General features: G+C 42.4%; 1 long non-coding RNA gene across 1 annotated transcript; it reads left to right on the top strand.

Annotated features, from left to right (window-relative positions):
- The first annotated feature begins 5015 nt into the window (after positions 1 to 5015).
- Positions 5016 to 10506, top strand: LOC109198654 (uncharacterized). The gene is made up of 2 exons (XR_002059346.2): positions 5016 to 5753; positions 9884 to 10506. It is a non-coding gene; the product is annotated as an uncharacterized LOC109198654 (long non-coding RNA).
- Positions 10507 to 20025: the final 9519 nt, after the last annotated feature.

Consider the following 20025-nt stretch of genomic DNA (forward strand, 5'->3'; position numbering starts at 1 on the left):
TTGTAAATATCCTGTACTTGTTTTACACCTTTAAAGTTGACCTTGACCTTTTCAGTGTTGGAATAGACACTTTCTTGCACTGAGGTCTGCTTATGTAAATATCCTGTACTTGTTTTTACACCTTTAAATGACCTTGACCTTTCAGTGTGGAAAGACACTTTCTTGCACTGAGGTCTGCTTATTGTAAATATCTTTACTTTTTACACTTTAAAGTTGACCTTTGACCTTTTCAGTGTTGGGAAAGACATTTCTGCACTGAGTCTGCTTATTGTAAATATCTGTACTTGTTTTAACACCTTTGACCTTTGACCTTTTCAGTGTTGGAAAGACACTTTCTTGCACTGAGGTCTGCTATTGTAATATCTTGTACTTGTTTGACATCTTTTCAATGTTAAAGTTGACCTTTGACCTTTTCGTGTTGGAAAGAACTTTCTTGCACTGAGTCTGCTTATTGTAAATATCCTGTACTCTTTTACACCTTTAAAGTTACCTTTGACCTTTCATGTTGGAAATACACTTTCTTGCACTGAGTCTGCTTAGTAAATATCTTGTACTGTTTTACACCTTTTAAGTTAAGTTGACCTTTACCTTTCATTGTTGGAAGACACTTTCTTGCACTGAGGTCTGCTTATTGTAAATATCTTGTACTTGTTTGACCATCTTTTAATTGTTAAAGTTGACCTTTGACCTTTCAGTGTTGGAAAGACACTTCTGCACTGAGGTTCTGCTTATTGTAAATATCCTGTACTTCTTTTTACACTTAAAGTTGACCTTTGACCTTTTCAGTGTTGGAAATACACTTTCTTGCACTGAGTTGCTTTGTAAATATCTTGTACTTGTTTTTACACCTTTTAATGTAAAGTTGACCTTTGACCTTTTCATGTTGGAAAGACACTTTCTTGCACTGAGTTCTGCTTATTGTAAATATCCTGTACTTCTTTTTACACCTTTAAAGTTGACCTTTGACCTTTTCAGTGTGGAAATACACTTTCTTGCACTGAGGTCTGCTTATTGTAAATATCTTGTACTTGTTTTTACACCTTTTAATGTTAAAGTTGACCTTTGACCTTTTCAGTGTGGAAAACACTTTCTTGCACTGAGGTCTGCTCATTGTAAATACTGTACTTGTTTTACACCTTTAATGTTAAAGTTGACCTTTGACCTTTCAGTGTTGGAAAGACACTTTCTTGCACTGAGTCTGCTTATTGTAAATATCTTGTACTTGTTTTTACACCTTTTAATGTTAAAGTGACCTTTGTGCTTTTCAGTGTTGGAAATTAGAGATGGACCGATCCGATATTACGTATCGATATCGGTCCGATACTGACCTGAATTACTGATCGGATTCGCGAAAAATAAAAAATGTAATCTGATCCATTAAATATCATAAAAGCATCTCACAAAACTTGCAACACGGCGTAACTCGGCTCATAACCGTAGCACGTTGCAGCAGTATGCGTCATGTGATACAGCGGCTGTGTGTATTTGTAGCCTCGCTACCAAAGCAGCATTTCATCTCCGAGGAAGTTATCCCAGAGAGAAGTAAAGCAAGTGTGTAAGTTCATCTCTGAATGTTTGTAAAGCATTCCAGCGTAAGTTTAACAACCGATCTATAGCGCGACTGCCTCTTCTCTCCCTTCTGCTGCTGCTAACTTCAATCGTGAAACTGCTTAATGATCAGCTGATCGGCTTTTCTGTCGAAGTCCGTCTCTCTTCTTTTTTTTGGCCCACTTCGCGCCAGAAAGAGGAACCCAGCGGCTGAACAACAGCAAGCACGTTTAAGCTGATAAGCCGTTGTTAGAATTATTTAATAATACTTCTACACCAGGATCCTTCTACCTACTGACGGCTGGTAACTGTGCAGGGGCGGATCAGCAAAGTTAGCCAGGGGGCCGATAGGGCATGAACAGGGAAAAGGGGCACAAAGACATACTTTTCTTTCTTATTCTCATTTAAAATATGTAACTTTTAATAAATAATTATCTGAATCTTACACCCAAAGTTTTAATCTGGGTGCACTGGACCTATAAAGACAGGTGGTCGGGTTTTTGTGCTGGACCACACACGCTGGACACGACGCATGAAAGAGGCAATAGATGATCTGCTGCAAAAGTACCATGGGAAGAAGGACATCCTGAAGCTTGTGGATCAAGATTATGCAGACATGGTCCATCGTTCTGCTGCAGATCCCAACAGCCTGCTGCATCCCACATCCAAGGTGCACATATCCCGTTATGTGAAGCACTTGGCTAAGCTCTCAACACAATTCATCTTTGAACACAAGCCCAGAAAACTTCTGGAGACTCAGCAGCTTGGCACTCATTAACGGAAGGCAGTGAAACAACTAGTGTTCCCGCAGTCACCATAGAGCCTGCCTGCCGTCTTTAACCCGCCTCCTCCTGCCCTGTCTGCACCACTGACTCAATAGAGAAGATTGTGGAGGGCATCTTAGAAAAGCAACAGCAGCAGCAGCCTGAGGGAAAAAGAAGGCAGACAAAGACTTGTCTTGCCTGTGGACAGCCCAAGTCTCAATATGAGACACAGGATCCACCGTCCACTATTTTTACCAGAGAGGGCCTGTGCTCTGTTTCTATTGTTCCAACAAGGTGCATCAAACTTATGCTGCTGAGGGAATCAGTAACCCGAAAATGCCCTTTGAGGAATTTGCCCAGACAGAATTTTTCCAAAGGGATCTGGATGCTACCAGGAAGAGGTCAGAGGAAAGGATGGAGAAAAAGAGGAAAAGGCCAGAAACCCAACAACAGGCCGCCTCTGCAGGTTCTGCCACTGGACCTGAAACAGGGACCAAATAGCCCACATGTTCATACGGGTTTCCCTGGAGTGGCAGGGAAATATATCTACTGCCCTTCAAAAGTGCACTCTCTGTACAGGGACAAGGGCATGGCCAAGGAGATGACCTGGAAGGAGTTTCAGGAGTCTCCTTTCTATGAGGCAGAGAGACAAAGATGGGTGGAAGAAAAAAGGAAATAGGGGAGAAACAGTTTAATTGTAATAAGATAGTTTGTTCTAGTTTCGTAATGTTTATTTGTTTATAAATAAAAACTGATTGTAAATATAAATCTAAATAATTGTGTTCTGTAAAGCACAGCTCTCTCTTTATAACCTCTTAGAGTTCACCTGTATTTTATATATCTGTGTAAGCTTACCATCAGGTAATCAGTTTTAAAAAGTTGTGAGTGCTGCCCTGAAAGCTTACATATAATTCTAAATCACTTCATGTAATGATAACAAGCCATCCTTTCTCTAGTGGCGTCTCACAGCTTTTGTCTTTATAATCTTTCTGGTTGATTTATATCATTAGAAACATGACTGATGTCTTTTATCTGTGTGACTGTACAGCCTGTTTCAACATGACAACCAGACAGTGTCTGAAGTTATCTTTAATACATGCAACACAGCTGGAGGTAGTCCAGACACTTTCTCACTTCTGGTGATAATATTTTGCTTTAGGTATGTTGCTTGCTGGTTTGAAGCTTATCTACAAAAACAGTTCAATAAGGAAAGATCATGTGGAAAAAAACCAACATGATTATTCAGATACAGAAATAAATGTAACTGTTAGGCACTTAGACTCCAATGACCCATCATAGCAGAAGGAATCTCAGCAGTGCAGGATTTTGCACAAGCCCCACCCCAGAGTCAACATGCTGGTAGTGATGAAGATGGAGGCTGGGACAGGGTTCCAAGTGACCACGGTGAGGAGGAGAAAGGAGAGGAGGCGGGCTGCATGGCTGAGATCTGAAACGCAGAAGAGCAACAGATTTAAAGCATGCAGAGTGGAGGCTGAGTTGCTTGGAGAAGGCAGGCAAGAGCATAACTGGAAGAAAGTAATGAAGCCAGTACTGAGTTTGTGCTGGAAAATGAATGTGCTTTCAACACCATCAGGCCGACCCTCCTGGTGATAAGTTAACAGCGATGCAGGTGGATGCTTCTCTGTGTCCTGGATTGTTGATTACCTGACAGAAGACCACAATATGTACGTCTCCCACAGTGTGTGTCTGACAAGGTAATCAGCAACACAGGGGCACCACAGGGGACTGTCCTCCCCCCTTCCTCTTCACCCTCTACACCACAGACTTCAGCCACTGCACAGAGACCTGCCATCTTCAGAAGTTTTCTGATGACTCTGCGGTGGTTGGATGCATCAACGGGGATGATGAGACAGAGTACCGGGCTGTGGTCGACTCCTTTGTCACGTGGTGTGAGCAGAATCATCTGCAGCTCAACGTGGCAAAGACTAAGGAATTGATAGTGGACTTCAGGAAGACCAGGAAACACTTGACCCCTGTTTCAATCCAAGGGGTCAGTGTTGACATTGTGGAGGACTATAAATACCTTGGAGTACACATTGACAATAAACTGGACTGGCTAAAAACACCACAGCACTTTACAGAAAGGGCCAGAGTCGTCTCTATCTTTTGAGGCGACTGAGGTCCTTCAACATCTGCCAGAAAATGCTCAGGATTTTCTACCAGTCTGTTGTGGCCAGTGCGATCCTCTATGCCGTTGCATGCTGGGGGAGCAGGCTGAGGGTCGCAGATGCCAACAGACTCCATAAACTGATTCGTAAGGCCAGTAATGTTGTGGGATGGAGCTGGACTCCCTCAAGGTGGTGTCGGAGAGGCGGATGTTGTCCAAGATAAAGACAATGTTGGATAACACCTCCCACCCACTCCATGACATGCTGGTCAGTCACAGGAGCACGTTGAGTGAGAGACTGAGATTACCGAAAAGCACCACTGAACGACACAGGAAATCATTCCTGCCTGTGGCCATCTCCCTGTACAACTCATCCACTTAACACACTGTTTACTGCAACAGCTACACCCTTCTTGCACATGTTCTTTTTCAGCTATTTATTAATAGTGACTTTTATGTATAGTGACTTTTATGTATATATATATATATATATATATACCTGAATATATTGTGCTATTCTTAGTTAGTGTATTGTCTGTCTTTGTTAATGTTTGTTTATAATGGAGCACTGTTAAGGGATTTTGTGATTTTATGATGTTTTTCCTTTTTGATACATCTTCCTTTTTAATGTTTCATTTACTCAGTTCTCCTTATAATGCTCCATTTGCTCGTTTACTCACATGCTCCTGTTGAGAAAGGCTTGGAAAGCACATAGTGTTCACATATCTTTATGTTTTGTCTTTGCTTCTTCTCACACACATACACATGAGCCCCGCAGTATTCGCTGACTCCTGTGAAAGTCTCTTGCAGACACCCTTGGAAACAGGACCCAACTGGCTTCTGTTTTCCTCGAGATAGAAACTACACACACACACACACATATACACTGTGTCCCATACACGCCCAGATTGTCTGCTACAGCCTGACAAACAGGGAATGCTACGATGTATAAATAAAGCTGACTACAAAGCCTCGGAGTGGGTATCACCCGATCACTCACCCGTGCGCACGTAGTTCTCTGAACAAAACTCTGACTGTTTCTGTATTCTTTCAATGTTTAAAAATGTCTTGCCACTGACATTTAATTGGTCCTTCGAGCCGGATAGTTTATTGATATTATTGTATCATCTAACTATTCACAGACGGAGCCACCAGATCCTGGCGTCGTGACTACCTGCACTGCAACCACCGTTTCTAGCGAAGCGAGGAAAAGCCCAGAGTCGTACATTCGCCTACTGGCCAGTGTCTTATACAGGTCCACGACGCCAGGTTCTCGGTGACGCCGGGAAAAAGAACACAGCGCAACATTGAAGGTGAATATAAGGCAGCCAGAAACACTTTGCGTTGAATAATCGATTTTAGTTTGACACTGCTCAAAATAGAAGGGTCCTGTGTGGACCGAAAAGGAAAGGACAGACGTGTCCTATGTAATATGCTCGCCCGTGTAAGACGAAACAACCTGCCCTGTGGGGGCCTGTTTCGCAACATAAGTAAGGGTTGTAGCCAGTATATCTCACGCTCGCCTGCGTAAGACGGATTAACACGCCCTGGGAGGCTTAATCCGCAGCATAATCCGCAGCATAAAAACAAAAGGTTGGTAGCCACGCTCGCCTGTGTAAGACGGATTAAAATAAAGGTTGGTAGCCAGAGAAGCGAGAGTGTCAAATAAAATAGGATTTTCTCTAAGCGCGCTAACTGTTTGCTGAATGTTTGTTGAGGAGTAAGTGCTTCATTGAATAGGAGCTCTAGGCTCCTGCACTACTCCTATTGTTTTCCTGTGAGTACTGGATGGTGAGAAAGAGAAAAGGTTGCGCTTCAACGCGTAAAATTAAGTCCGCCCTGAATTTAGTTCAGGGTAGAAGGCTGACTTAATAACCTCCTCTGACTCTAGTACCAGAACGTCTCACAGTGTGTGCTGGCAGTATTAATAAATAAAAGCAAAACAAGGTGTAATGTTTTAAAGCATGGAAAGAGGAATGAAGTGGAATAAACAAAAGGTTAAATTAAATTAGAGCTTAGTTAATGTATTCAAATTGATAATAGAAGGATAGCAACTGGTAAACTGGTATTAATAATGAAATATAGTTGGCAGGACGACCATGGCCAGAATGAATAGAATGAAAGAAAATACATAACTCACACAAACACATATTAAATGAAATAGAGAGATGCATAAGGTATATTAAGGTTGTGTCATTGTTCAGCCAAGGAAAGTGTGTGAAAAGGAAAATGTCTCCAGCTTGGGAGAGGGTGAGACTGCAGCTCATCCTCAGCCCTTGGTGGACACAAATAAATATAAATAAATATTGTAATATACTATTGCATAATGACATTAATAATGAATAATATTAAATATGAAGAGGCACCTCAGTCAGTTGTGATGTGAGGTGGATAATTGTTAAAAGTAGTCTGCATCAAGCTTAAGGTTTGCTCAAATTCAGTATAATGACATATGAGATGAAGAAAATAAGGAAAATAACTACACTAATCAGGTGCATAGAGACACCTGACCTGCTTGTAAACCTGTCATCTTAGATGAGACTTTGTTAAGATGAAGAGCAAACCTATACTAACAACTAATAAGCCAAACCCTGAATACAACAGCTAAAGCTACAGGTTTGAGAAGCTGAATAAAATGAATTAAATATGTGGACACTACCAAGCTGATGAGCAAGTTACACATTTTTATTTTTATTTGTTTTTTAGAGCAGAAGCTGCATATTAAAGCTCGAACATGCAGCTGTCTGTGAACCCAGTTTTCACCCTCACACCCCTGATCTGTTTTTAACAGCAGCTTTTTGCATCCTGTCTCATGTGTGTAAAGCGTTCATGCCATCAGCAGCTTGTTTTTGTTTGTTTCTTGATGTTGCTTGAGTGAGGAATACTGTGACTTCTGAAACAGCTCTCTTCATGCAACTTCATGCTTGATGATGATAATTTCAGAGCCAGCTGAGAGCGATGCTTTGTTTTAAGTGACAAAGCAGAAAAGTTAAACTTAGTTTGGTTTTTGTTTGTTTGTTTTTTAATACGAGAGAATGGTAATGGATAAGAAGTGATATTTTGTTTAAGTGTTGAAGAAAGCTAAATACTGCAACATACGTTTAGTGCATGATCTGCGAGCAATAAATGAAATCATCTTATTTATCTTTAAATAAACTCCAATCATGGAGACCTGAAGTCACATGCTTAGGGCACACCCTCTCAGGTGAAGGCAGAAAGCTACACAAACAAAAGAAGAGAAGCCATACAAAATGCGCCACAGCCACAAAACTAAGCATTCACATTTTTTCTGACTCTTTGTGAGCCTGAGTTATGACCTTGGCTCCCTGTTTTTCTGCCTCCACCAAAGGTGGGGGTGACGCTCCCGTGGCATGTGCTCTGTTCTTTTTACTATCACAAAGGAAAAAGGGAGGCCCCTACTCTCTGAACACAATACTCTTTCATAACTCAGCGTTATGAAATGTCATGAAACAGTGTAACTCACTCACGGTAAATCAGCAGTATAGGATAATACAAACCTATCTAATAGATCTGGTGATTTTCACATTCTTTCAATTGGGAGGTGTGATGCAAACTGACACTAAATACTGATTAAACAAGAAGTATGATGTGGCCTACAGCAGTATCATGATTCGCTCATTTTGTTTACAGGTATAATGTGATATAATCTCACAACTACTACAAGCACATTTGCCTTTCTTAGCACAAGCGAGGGCGAAGGGCGAAGGGCAACTGTTAGAGAAATGCCTTGTTTGAGAAAAAGTTAAAATTAACCTGCCGACAAACGCAATGAAAAAACAGCTTACACTCATGAACACGTGAAGATTTTCCAGCAAGGTTAAAGCAGCAAAAAAAAATTAATATACACCTGTTGTTAAATGATGAAGTTTATCTATTACTAACAAATAAACCCTCTGGGTTGCAGGACAACAATTAAACTTCAAAAAGAAAATAAAGAGACTGGTATGACCAACCAGTGATTAAACAACAATTTTAGTGGTTAAGAGTCAAATTGTGAGACGGAAGGAAAATTCCTTTTTGTGCTTTTAAACATGATCTTAAGAATTTAAATATCTACCTGTGTTGTCCTGTCAACTTGGTGGGTTATCAGTTGATTACATCGTGAGAGGAAAAAGAAGAAAAAAAGGGGAAGGCTGACACAGGGCCTGCCCGGTGTTTCTCCCCTCTCTTTGTATCACAGCCAGCACAACATAATTTTCCTGTTCGTACACTTCTGTTTGTTTTTGTTTTGTTTTGTTTTTTCTTCTCTTTATGTTTAATTACAGGCTGCTTTGCTGGCCCTGAAAGCCGAGGCTGACCTGGACTCCTGCTCTCCCCTGTACCACCTTCGACGTGACCCTGACCAAATGCTGCAGCAGCTGGACTTACAAAAACAATTTCCTGAAAATGTCAACAGGGCTGCAGAAAAGCGATCTTATGCAGCGGAGACGGAGAGCGTTAAAACCAAGGCCCGTTTCACTACACGGGGGAAAATTCCCAGACAGCTTCAGCTGACAGAGCTGTGACGAGACGCCTGCCAAGCCGACAACTTATGACAAGTAAGGCCGAGCAAAAGAATGCTGACCTTAACAATTCTGCATTAACACTGTGCAGGACAGGGATGGACCAACACGGCAGCAAAAAGGGCGTGCCAGAGACAGGAGGAGCAACTGAGGTCGAATGGACAAAACACAGAAGAAGATGCAGTTTTCACCTGCGGTGAGCATGGACACTGGAGAAAAGGACTGTCCCAATTGGGGCCAGAACCAGGACAAACTGAACTTTGAACAGCAGCAATGGTGGCAAGCGGACTGAAAAGGAGGAGGGCAGGACCCAGGCACGCTTCAGGCTGTGGTTTACCCAGAACACCAGAACAGGAAAGTGATGAACACACACACATCTACATACACCGATTCAGAATGAAGTGAAACACACACATGAACACATGTGCACTCGTTGATAGAGGGAGAAATGGCACACACACACGCTTATGCAATGAAGAATGCTTTGCTCGCAAATGCTTATGCTGATATGCAAAATGCTGCACACAAACATCCCAATACATAATTTTTATGAGAAGCAATTGATTACTTAAAATGTGTTTTATGTCACCCAGAGGATATTTATGTAGATTTAAGGAACAAGGTCTAAAATTGTCTGGTTATGAAAACAATGTCTGTGCGTGAGGTCTGTTTATGGCTCAAGGTCTTGATTGAATTGTCTATTGTGCTACACACTTCGTAAATGAAGTAATATCAAAAGTCTCTGAAGCACTGGGCTTCAGTTTAAAACATCACTTCTCATATCACCCGCAGAGTACCTATTACAAGTGAACCGATAGACAAATCCATAAGAGAAACAACACTAGCAGAATGGATGACAAAACTGTTAGAAAATAAAGAAATAGTTTTGAACAATCAACTGCCAGATGATTCTCTTCCAGTCTCTTCCAGGTTGAAACCAGGAGATTGGGTCCTGATAAAAGTGCTCCAGAGGAAAAAGCGGAGCTCCCCGAGGTGGGAAGGACCCTACCAAGTCCTCCTGGCCACACCAACAGCCTGCAAAATTGCTGAACGACCTTCCTGGATTCATCAGAGCCACTGTAAGAAAGTGAGTGACAGCCCATAGACACTAAGACGCCAGCACCCCTGCCTGTTAGTGATCTGGGAGGTGGAGAGAGGGCTGTTTGGGTAAATCCCGCCCTTGTTCTTCTCGCCCCTAGTCTACTCACTCACAGGACCAGGTGTGTTCGGTCATCATGAAGACCCTACTCGTTCTAATGGCCAGTGTCACAATTCTGTTGGGACTGCTGTTACTGATTCCACAAGAAGAACAACAGCACCACCTGGAGGCAAGACTGACACATGACACAATACATCCAGACGACATGACACAAGATCACAACCACCCATGGATGAACAATGCCTGGTACCGTTATGTGTGCAACTCCACAAGAGACAGAAACTATTACATCTGTTCGCACATGCCTCTTAATGCAAAACACCTGATAATGTGCATTCCACCAACTTGTCTGACACACTGAACACGCTACGTCAGCTCAGACGAGTACAGCAGCAAGATTACACGCAAACACAGCGGACTGGCTCACATGGCTGCTTAGCGGGTCATGGAAGTCATTACTCACAAAAGGACTAACATTCGTTGGAATGCTCCTTATGTTACTTTGCTTATTTTCCACATGTGTACTGCCTTGTATTCGGAGTATGATAAGCAAAATGTTTACTGTAAGAGTGCAAGCTTACATTGCATTATCTCAAGTTGAACAAGCTCGAGAAAAGGTACAAGTTGAAGAAGATGATTTCTAAGCACTAAACTGTGTAAACCCACTAAAGTTCATCATGTACGTTTTCACAAAATGATACTCTAGTTGAAATGCTTCTGCAAGTGACTAGTAGTTGAAGTACATAAATATATATGAACAACAGCAGGGAATGTTAAGGGATTTTGTGATTTTATGATGTTTTTCCTTTTTGATACATCTTCCTTTTTAATGTTTCATTTACTCAGTTCTCCTTATAATGCTCCATTTGCTCGTTTACTCACATGCTCCTGTTGAGAAAGGCTTGGAAAGCACATAGTGTTCACATATCTTTATGTTTTGTCTTTGCTTCTTCTCACACACATACACATGAGCCCGCAGTATTCGCTGACTCCTGTGAAAGTCTCTTGCAGACACCCTTGGAAACAGGACCCAACTGGCTTCTGTTTTCCTCGAGATAGAAACTACACACACACACACACATATACACTGTGTCCCATACACGCCCAGATTGTCTGCTACAGCCTGACAAAACAGGGATGCTACGATGTATAAATAAAGCTGACTACAAAGCCTCGGAGTGGGTATCACCCGATCACTCACCCGTGCGCACGTAGTTCTCTGAACAAAACTCTGACTGTTTCTGTATTCTTCAATGTTTAAAAATGTCTTGCCACTGACAAGCACTGTAACGAAAAATAATTTCCCCTAGGGATCAATAAAGTATTCTGATTCTGATTCTGAATAGATATAAACTAGCAGCCACCAGGAAGCAGACAAATGACTTATTACAGATCTTCCTTATTGAAATTATGCATAAGCTTAATTTTCTATGCCATCAGAATGTATCTGAATTATAGTTTTAACTTTAACCTTTGTATTAAAAGTTGGATGTCTGCATAACTGAAGAGTATGTCTGGTCTGTATCATCTCAAAACTGTGACGATACAGTTTATTCCGAGTTATATACTTTGTGACAGTTGTTGTGGACGTTTCCATTAAATAAAGCCTACAGACAACGGTAGGATGTAGCTAACATCCTTCATCAAAACAGCAAAACCTACTTGGTGAGAGCAGCCATCGTGGGTTAAACCCAAGGCAGAGTCTCTGCTGAACCCAAACACAGCCTTGGGTTTAAACACCTTCTACAGAACCAAAAGGCAGTACACAGCTGTTTTCACACCTTTGGTCTTCCCCCAGAGAAAAGTTCACACTCCCTTGCTTCCTCTTACAGTGGAGAAGACAAAAGATTAACTCTTCCTGTGTGAACGCCTGCTTCCAACTTCCTGAGATACCTTATGTTAGCGGCATGAATGTGTGAGACATTGAGGCATGCTAAAATCCCGTGGCACCAAAGTATTGTACAATAAAATAATGTGAATAATACATAAATATAAATAAAAGATATTCCTTTACACAGTATAGGTACATAATACTCCACAGGCCGTAACACTGTAATATAAATAAAATGATAAATGATCATTTTAAATGATAAAAATGATAATCAAATAATAAGAAAAAGCAAAGTGAAAAATAAATGTTATCCACATTATCTAAATTAAAAATGATGTTTATCTTTTGATAATGTAACACAGCCTTTGTCCCAACCAGGACTGAACCTGCGCTCAGACGGTGCGATTTGATTGGCTGATTCTCCGTTACACCCATATGCGATGGGCCCTTATCAGATGAAAGTACAAAACTATCAAGAACCCCCCTCCTTGCACTGGTTGCATAAATTTCAGGTGGCATTTTTAAAACATGCCATGACATAACACACAGCTGCTATAATCGCAAAGAGGGTCAAATGTCAATTATCGTTATAGGTTCTTGCTATATGTTATGTCGTAAGGGCCTAAGTTCCCTTACGACAGCTAGAGCTGGAAACAAGACTCAAGCAATCCTAAGGCTAATTAGCACGGCTAGCATTTTAAAAAACATTTGTTAAATGTCATTGCTAGCATATAGCTGTATTACAGCATGGTAAGTAGCGAGAACGCTAAGTTTTTGTTACCTTTGAAAAGAAAAATGTGAAGACGTAATATTAGCATATGCTAATGTTATTCACTCAAGCAAACATCTCAGGTACTGACTTGCTGCTTTCTAATATCTGTGTTTATTTCTGGATAGACCTACATGGTTATTAGACATCCCACATAAAGGGTAACAAAGGCAGTAACTATAAATGACCATAACTTTACTGTAAATTACATTGCCATGGGCTCATTCATATAGTTCTATCACGTGCACACGATGTTAGCAACCGTAACCACGGCCCGCTGTAGGTATATGAATGCTGCACAAGGTTCCAGTCGTCCCTTTACACTTGCTCTTGGACTTGTCTTGACCTGCTCCAGCTCAGCTTGTGGATAGATAACGTTTGGAGAATATTTCTACAGAAAGCGGATTTACTAGAAAGCGACAACAACTACTGCATCTTTGGATCTTTTGTACTCATGTTTCATCATAACAGCAAAGCTTGAAGATGGCTCGTCGTGGACCCCGACTCGTTGACAGTCACCTGGTACAAAATTTCAAAATTTCTTCAATTATTTAAGAGTCACTAGATGACTGTAATAATTTAACAAGTTCCAGTGTGAATATCAGTTTTAATGTCATCAAAATAAGTGTATTCCAAGACTTTTCCCGGTAAATTGCTTGTATGCTTAAATTTTCCAGGAGAGGTGTAGAATTATTACCGACTGGTGTATGAATGTGAAAAAAGGTGTTACTTTGATTTAAAGCCTTCAAATTTGACACTTTTTTCAAATGAAATGGTTAAAATTAGCTTAACATTCTTAAAAAAGCCCCCCTACCCCAAATATACATATATGTGTATATCGGTTTCTATGGTAACAGCAACGTTAGACCATATGTAAACATACCAGATCCCCTGTAGGTCCTAACATCATTTTCTTCTCTGGATCAAAGGCTTCACTTAAATAAACTATAACTTTTTCCCAGCTACTAATGCGATTAGTTAGTTATAAATCAGGGGTCGGCAACCCTAGGCACGCGCCACCGTTGGCACGCGAAGGGTTAACTGATAGCACGCAGACCATAGCTGGACTGGCCATCGGCATAAGGCATTTGCTCGGTGGCCCGATCATTATTATTATTATTATTATTTTGGTGGTGGACTGACCAGAAGCTGGTCGGTGTGTAAAAATAACTCAGTTGTTTGGTGGTGGCTATGGCGGAGCTTCCACAGATTCAGTAAAATTAACAAGTGGTGGAGGCCAGCAGGTGGATGAGGGAAGGGGAGGCAGGAGAGGGAGACCCGAGGCAGCCGCCGGTCGAGCGTCAGGTGAACTGAACTTCAGGTAAGAAGTTAATGACCTGCAGTCTATCTGGGTCAGATATAAACCAAGTTTAGGTGGAGTTTATTTTCGTTGTGCTGACTTTTACAGTCAGTTACAATAACTCGTACTGCGTACTAGCTAGCATGACGGAATTTATATACTGCTGGGCGGGTGCTATGATTTTATTGATAGTGAACTTTATTTTATTCATAAGGTTAGTTAGTAGAGTTGCCAACCCTCCCGTACAAACGGAATCGTCCCGCCTTCAGAGAAATTATTACCCGTTTCGTGTTGAGCTGAGAAGGAACACAGTTTGTCCGTACTTCAGCCAGGATGGAAAAGACACAAAGCTGGAGTTATTGTGTCTTTGCTGCACAGCTGCATCTTCTTCTCCTCTCATTCTCTCCCCTCTCTCTCCTGTTGCTACTTCAATCGTGAAACTGATCAATGATCAGCTGATCAGCTTTCTCTCTTGTTGTTTATCGCTCACTTTGCGCCAGAAGAGGAAACTGCCGGATGTCGCACTAAACAACAGCAGCACGTTTAAGCTTGGTCAGCTGTTGTTAGAATGTATTTAATATTAATATCTAGTATCAGCTGATGTTTGCTGGAGCCACAGCTGTAAAAACTGCTGGTCATGATATCGGTTTGTATATCTGGTGAGAGGGAAACATGAAGATGAAACCAGGAGATGTCCTTACTAAATCATCAGAGCTGAACAGGTGATGGAGAAACAGGTTTACCTTTTAGGTGACATGAATGAGTTGAAGGGAAGTTATGAACTGTTTCTGAGAGACAAATACACCAGGATCCTTTTCTACGTAGCTGACAGCTGGTAACTGTGCAGGTCTAGCAAAGTTTTGCCAGGGGGCCAGGTAGGGCATAACAGGGAAAGGGGGGCACAAAGAAATACTTTCTTATTCTCATTTAAAATGTCTGGCTGTTATTAAATAATTATCTAAAGCTTACAACCAAAGTTTTTATCTGACGTAAAATGAATAGAAATCATACATTTACCAACAAGACAGTGTACATCACTGTCACAACAGCGTTTGTTTTCATTCAAAGGCTTTATGGCTTTAATATCTGGGGGCCGGTCTTTAGTCCAAATGCATCCATAGACTCGAGACACAATGCATTTTGGGACTTTCAGGTGTATGGACCAATGTTTTATTTTCTGATCAAACCAGAAATCTTTAATGAGCAGCTAGATTTGTCTGGCATTAACTGGCTGAGTTAATGCCAGTTAATGCGACATCGAAGCAGCTGGAATCTACAGCTGTGCATGTTCATGGAGCTTGCATTTTCACCTGCTGGACATCACTACCTGACAAGTTTAACTGTCTTCAGAACATTGCAGAGGCCTTATTGACAGTATTTGGCTCTACATATCTGTGTGAGCAGATTTTCTCTCACATGAGTGTCCTCAGGTAGCTGTCTGAATGTTGGACACTCGGAGACCTGTGTCTCTGAGTGGGAGACCAGAGATCACATTAACATGTGTGTCTCTGTATTAACAAACATACCATATTGGCCCAGTTTATTTTCTTATCATTGTTGTGAGGAGACCATAAATAGCATTTGTATTTTCTGTTGTACAGTTCATTTGCCGTTATGGAGTTCTTGTTATGAATAAAAAGTGTCTTTCTTTTGTTTCAAAATAGCTGATAACTATTCGCTGATAGCTGCCAACATTTGCAAACAAATATACTTCTATAAAGTGGTTCTATATAATGTGTAACTGTTAATATAGAGCGTTATTAAATTTATTGCTAATGCAATCATATGGCACACTGACTTCTGAGGAAATTTTAAATGGCACTCGCCATCAAAAAGGTTGCCTACCCCTGTTATAAATTATAAGTAGTTATAAATTTACTGTAGAATATTTATATAATAAGGTATTCATGCCCAGTTCTTTCCAAATCAATACCTATTATCCATTACCTACTCGAACGCAGTGTTTGCATAAAGGTTTAAAAAGAACAAATAAACAAAATGGACGTATACAAAATACAATACTGTTACCTTAACAGGGTAGTGTGCACAGAGTGAGCTGCCTTGGCAGAGATTTGGTGCTCTTTTTTTAAAAATGGATGCTTCACTTAATGATTGTGGACATAGTTGACATCTTGTTTTCTTCTCACATGAACAAGTAAAGTGTCATTCAGTCTGATATAAATGTAGCCTGTAGCTTTAGCACTGGGTGTTTACTACATTCCTAATGTTATTTTAAACTTGTTTCCTTACAGGCTGTCTTGACTACATTGTTGAACGTCCCGAGAACGAGGCCTTGATGACACTCTCCTGAGCGCCATCTCTTCTGATGAAGCATGGGACACTGAAACCGAGCGCGTCAATAAAGGTGAGTACATCGCCCTCTCCCCCTCCCCCTTCTCATGGAGAACTGGATGCTGATGTGTGTCAGTGAAGTGGAAGGTGAGTACCCCCCCACCTCCCTTTCTTGCACTGAGGTCTGCTTATTGTAAATATCTTGTGCTTGTTTTTACACCTTTTAATGTTAAAGTTGACCTTTGACCTTTTCAGTGTTGGAAATACACTTTCTTGCACTGAGGTCTGCTTATTGCAAATATACTGTACTTGTTTTTACACCTTTAAAGTTGACTTTTGACCTTTTTAGTGTTGGAAAGACACTTTCTTGCACTGAGGTCTGCTTATTGTAAATATCCTGTACTTGTTTTTACACCTTTTTGACCTTTAACCTTTTCAGTGTTGGAAAGACACTTTCTTGCACTGAGGTCTGCTTATTGCAAATATCCTGTACTTGTTTTTACACCTTTAAAGTTGACCTTTGACCTTTTCAGTGTTGGAAATACACTTTCTTGCACTGAGGTCTGCTTATTGTCAATATCTTGTACTTGTTTGACACCTTTACTGTTAAAGTTGACCTTTGACCTTTTCATGTTGGAAAGACTTTCTTGCACTGAGGTCTGCTTATTGTAAATATCCTGTACTTGTTTTACACCTTTAAACTTGACCTTTAACCTAGGTTTCAAATATAGTTTGTCTGTTTCTGGCGAATATCAGCGAACACACAACATCCTGGAGGAGATAGCGAGACCGCCAGGGTCACCGTGGATGTCTGCCCGCCCAGCAAGCGTAGGAGGCGACGGAGGGAGAGAAAGCAGAAGAGGGGATGCCGGTCGGGCTCAGATGCTAGGCTACGCAAACAACCACACCGGCTAGCACTTCCGAGCCTTTTCGTATCGAACGCCAGATCCATCACCCACAAATTGGACGAATTGGAGCTACAGATAGCCACCACGAGCTTTGCATGCAACTGCAGCATTATTGTTATTACGGAGTCGCGGCTTCACCCGCTGATTCCCGACGCTGCAGTCGAGTTAGCAGGCCGCACGCTACATCGGCACGACAGAAACAGCAACTCAGGTAAAAGCAGAGGAGGGGGCTATGTGTTTACGTGCATAACGAGTGGTGTTGTAACAGCAGGATCATTCACACACACTGTTCTCCTGATTTGGAGGTTCTGGCAGTCTCGTGCAGACCTTTTTACATCCCGAGGGAGTTTACAGTAGTTATTGTGATAGCTGTTTATATACCGCCGATGCGGACGTCGGCACGGCTCTCAGCCTCTTGCTCACACATAAACAAACACAGCTTGCCCACCCCGATGGGGTTTTATTGTCGCCGGTGACTTTAACAAAGCGTGCCTAAAGACTGTGCTTCCTAAATTTGTCCAGTTTGTGGACTTTGCTACGAGAGGAGAACACACCTTGGATCATGTCTATTCAAACATCAGGCATGCTTCAGAGCGACACCCCTCCCCCACCTGGCTGGATCTGACCACCTCTGCATGTCCCTCACCCCCACCTACACCCCCCTGCTGAGAAAAACAAAGCCCCAGACAAAGACAATAAAAACCTGGCCTGAAGGAGCCCTTCTCAACTGCAGGACTGCTTCTCAACTACTGTATGGGATTTCTCCAGCCACAACCTCCAGGAGTACACGGACACTGTACTCTCGTACATCAGGAACTGTGTTGACAATGTCAACAAAAGGGTCAGGGTGTTTCCAAATCAAAACCCTGGATGAATAGCGAAGTGCAATCCCTCCTAAAAAGCCGCAACACTGCCTTCAAGTCAGGGGACAGGGCTGCGTATAGGGCGGCCAGGGCAGACCTGAGTAGAGGCATCAGGAAAGCTAAGGCTGCTATAGGAGGAGGATTGAAGATCACTTTGCTGACAACGACCCAGAAAAATGTGGCAGGGGATCAATCACATTACCGACTACAGAAGCAGTAACCAGGCGACATCTAGGATTGATGCCTCGCTGGCTGAGGATCTAAATCGTTTCTTCGCCCGTTTGAGACGACCAGACCCTCAGCTGTCACACCACTTCCACCCGCCCCCAGCACCGGCCACTAACACTTAGGGAGCATCAAGTGAGGTGTGTTCTAAGGTCAGTGAATCCCAGGAAGGCGGCAGGTCCTGATGGATACATGGAAGGTTCAGAGCATGTGCTGACGAACTGACCGGAGTCTTCACTAAACTTCAACCTTTCCTTGTCATTAAACACCGTCCGCCCTGCCTCAAAACCTCCACCATCATCCCCATCGCCAAGAAGACAGCTGTGGTCAGCCCAAATGATTACAGGCCTGTTGCACTTACGCCTGTAGTGATGAAGTGCTTTGAGAGACTGGTCTGTCAGCACATCGGGGCCAGTCTGCCTCCACTTTGGACCCCCACCAATTTGCCTACAGGACTAATCGATCCACCGAGCGCTATCGCCATAGCGCTCCACACTGCGCTGAGTCACCTGGAACACAGAGGAAGCTATGTGAGAATGCTCTTCCTGGACTTCAGCTCAGCATTTAATCATATCATCCCAGAGATCCTGGTCCAGAAACTGTCTCACCTGGGACTCTCCACCCCCATCTGCCTTGGATCAAGGACTTCCTGACAAACAGACCACAGTCTGTCAGACTCGGCCCCCACCTGTCCAGCACCATCACACTCAGCACTGGGTCTCCACAAGGATGTGTTCTGAGTCCCCTCCTGTTTACGCTCTACACATCCGACTGCTCCCTACCCATCTCTCAACACCATCATAAAGTTTGCGGACGACACCACTGTGGTCCGACTATCTCAAGGGAGGATGAGTCGGACTACAGAGATGAGTCAAACATGACTGAGTGGTGTTCAGTTAACAACCTCCAGAACACCACGAAAACTAAAGAACTCATCTTGACTTCAGGAAGGCAGAGCAGACCCGGCCCCACTGTACATTCACGGGAACCGTGTGGAGAGGTACACTCCATGAGGTTCTGGGCGTGCAGATCTCTGATGATCTCTCCTGGACGCAAATACCACTGCGGTGGTAAAAAGGCCCAGCAGCGTCTCCACTTTCTGAGAGTGCTCAGGAGGCAACCTGGAGGAGAGGCTGCTGGTGACATTCTACAGAGCCACCATAGAGAGCATCCTAACGTACGGCATAACAACATGGTATGCAGGGTGCTCAGCTGCAGACAGGAAAGTACTGCAGAGGGTCATCAACACAGCCCAGAAGATCACTGGCTGCTCTCTGCCCAGCCTGGAGGTCATTGCAAACTCCGGTACCTCAGCAGAGCTGGCAATATCATCAAGACCATTCTCACCCAGCAATCAGCTGTTTGAACTATTACCGTCAGGCCGACGATACAGGTCACATAAAACCAGGACAAACAGATTCAGGGATAGCTTCTTTCCCAGAGCTATCACCGTTGTAAATAAGCACAAAAACAATTGAACCTGCTTAGCCATACCATACTGTCACTGTCATTATATTATGCTGTTCATACTGTCATACTGTCATTATGTTAATGCTGCTATCCTGTAAATATCATGCTTACTTTTTGAGTACTTACGTTTGTTTTATTGTACCTTTTATATTTTACATTTATATTATTATTGCATTTTGCACCAAGGAGTGGCACTCCAATTTCGTTGTACCCTGTACAATGACAATAAAGGCTATTCCTATTCT

The sequence above is a fragment of the Oreochromis niloticus genome, unplaced genomic scaffold (assembly GCF_001858045.2).
Source record: "Oreochromis niloticus isolate F11D_XX unplaced genomic scaffold, O_niloticus_UMD_NMBU tig00008220_pilon, whole genome shotgun sequence".
Taxonomy (NCBI): domain Eukaryota; kingdom Metazoa; phylum Chordata; class Actinopteri; order Cichliformes; family Cichlidae; genus Oreochromis; species Oreochromis niloticus.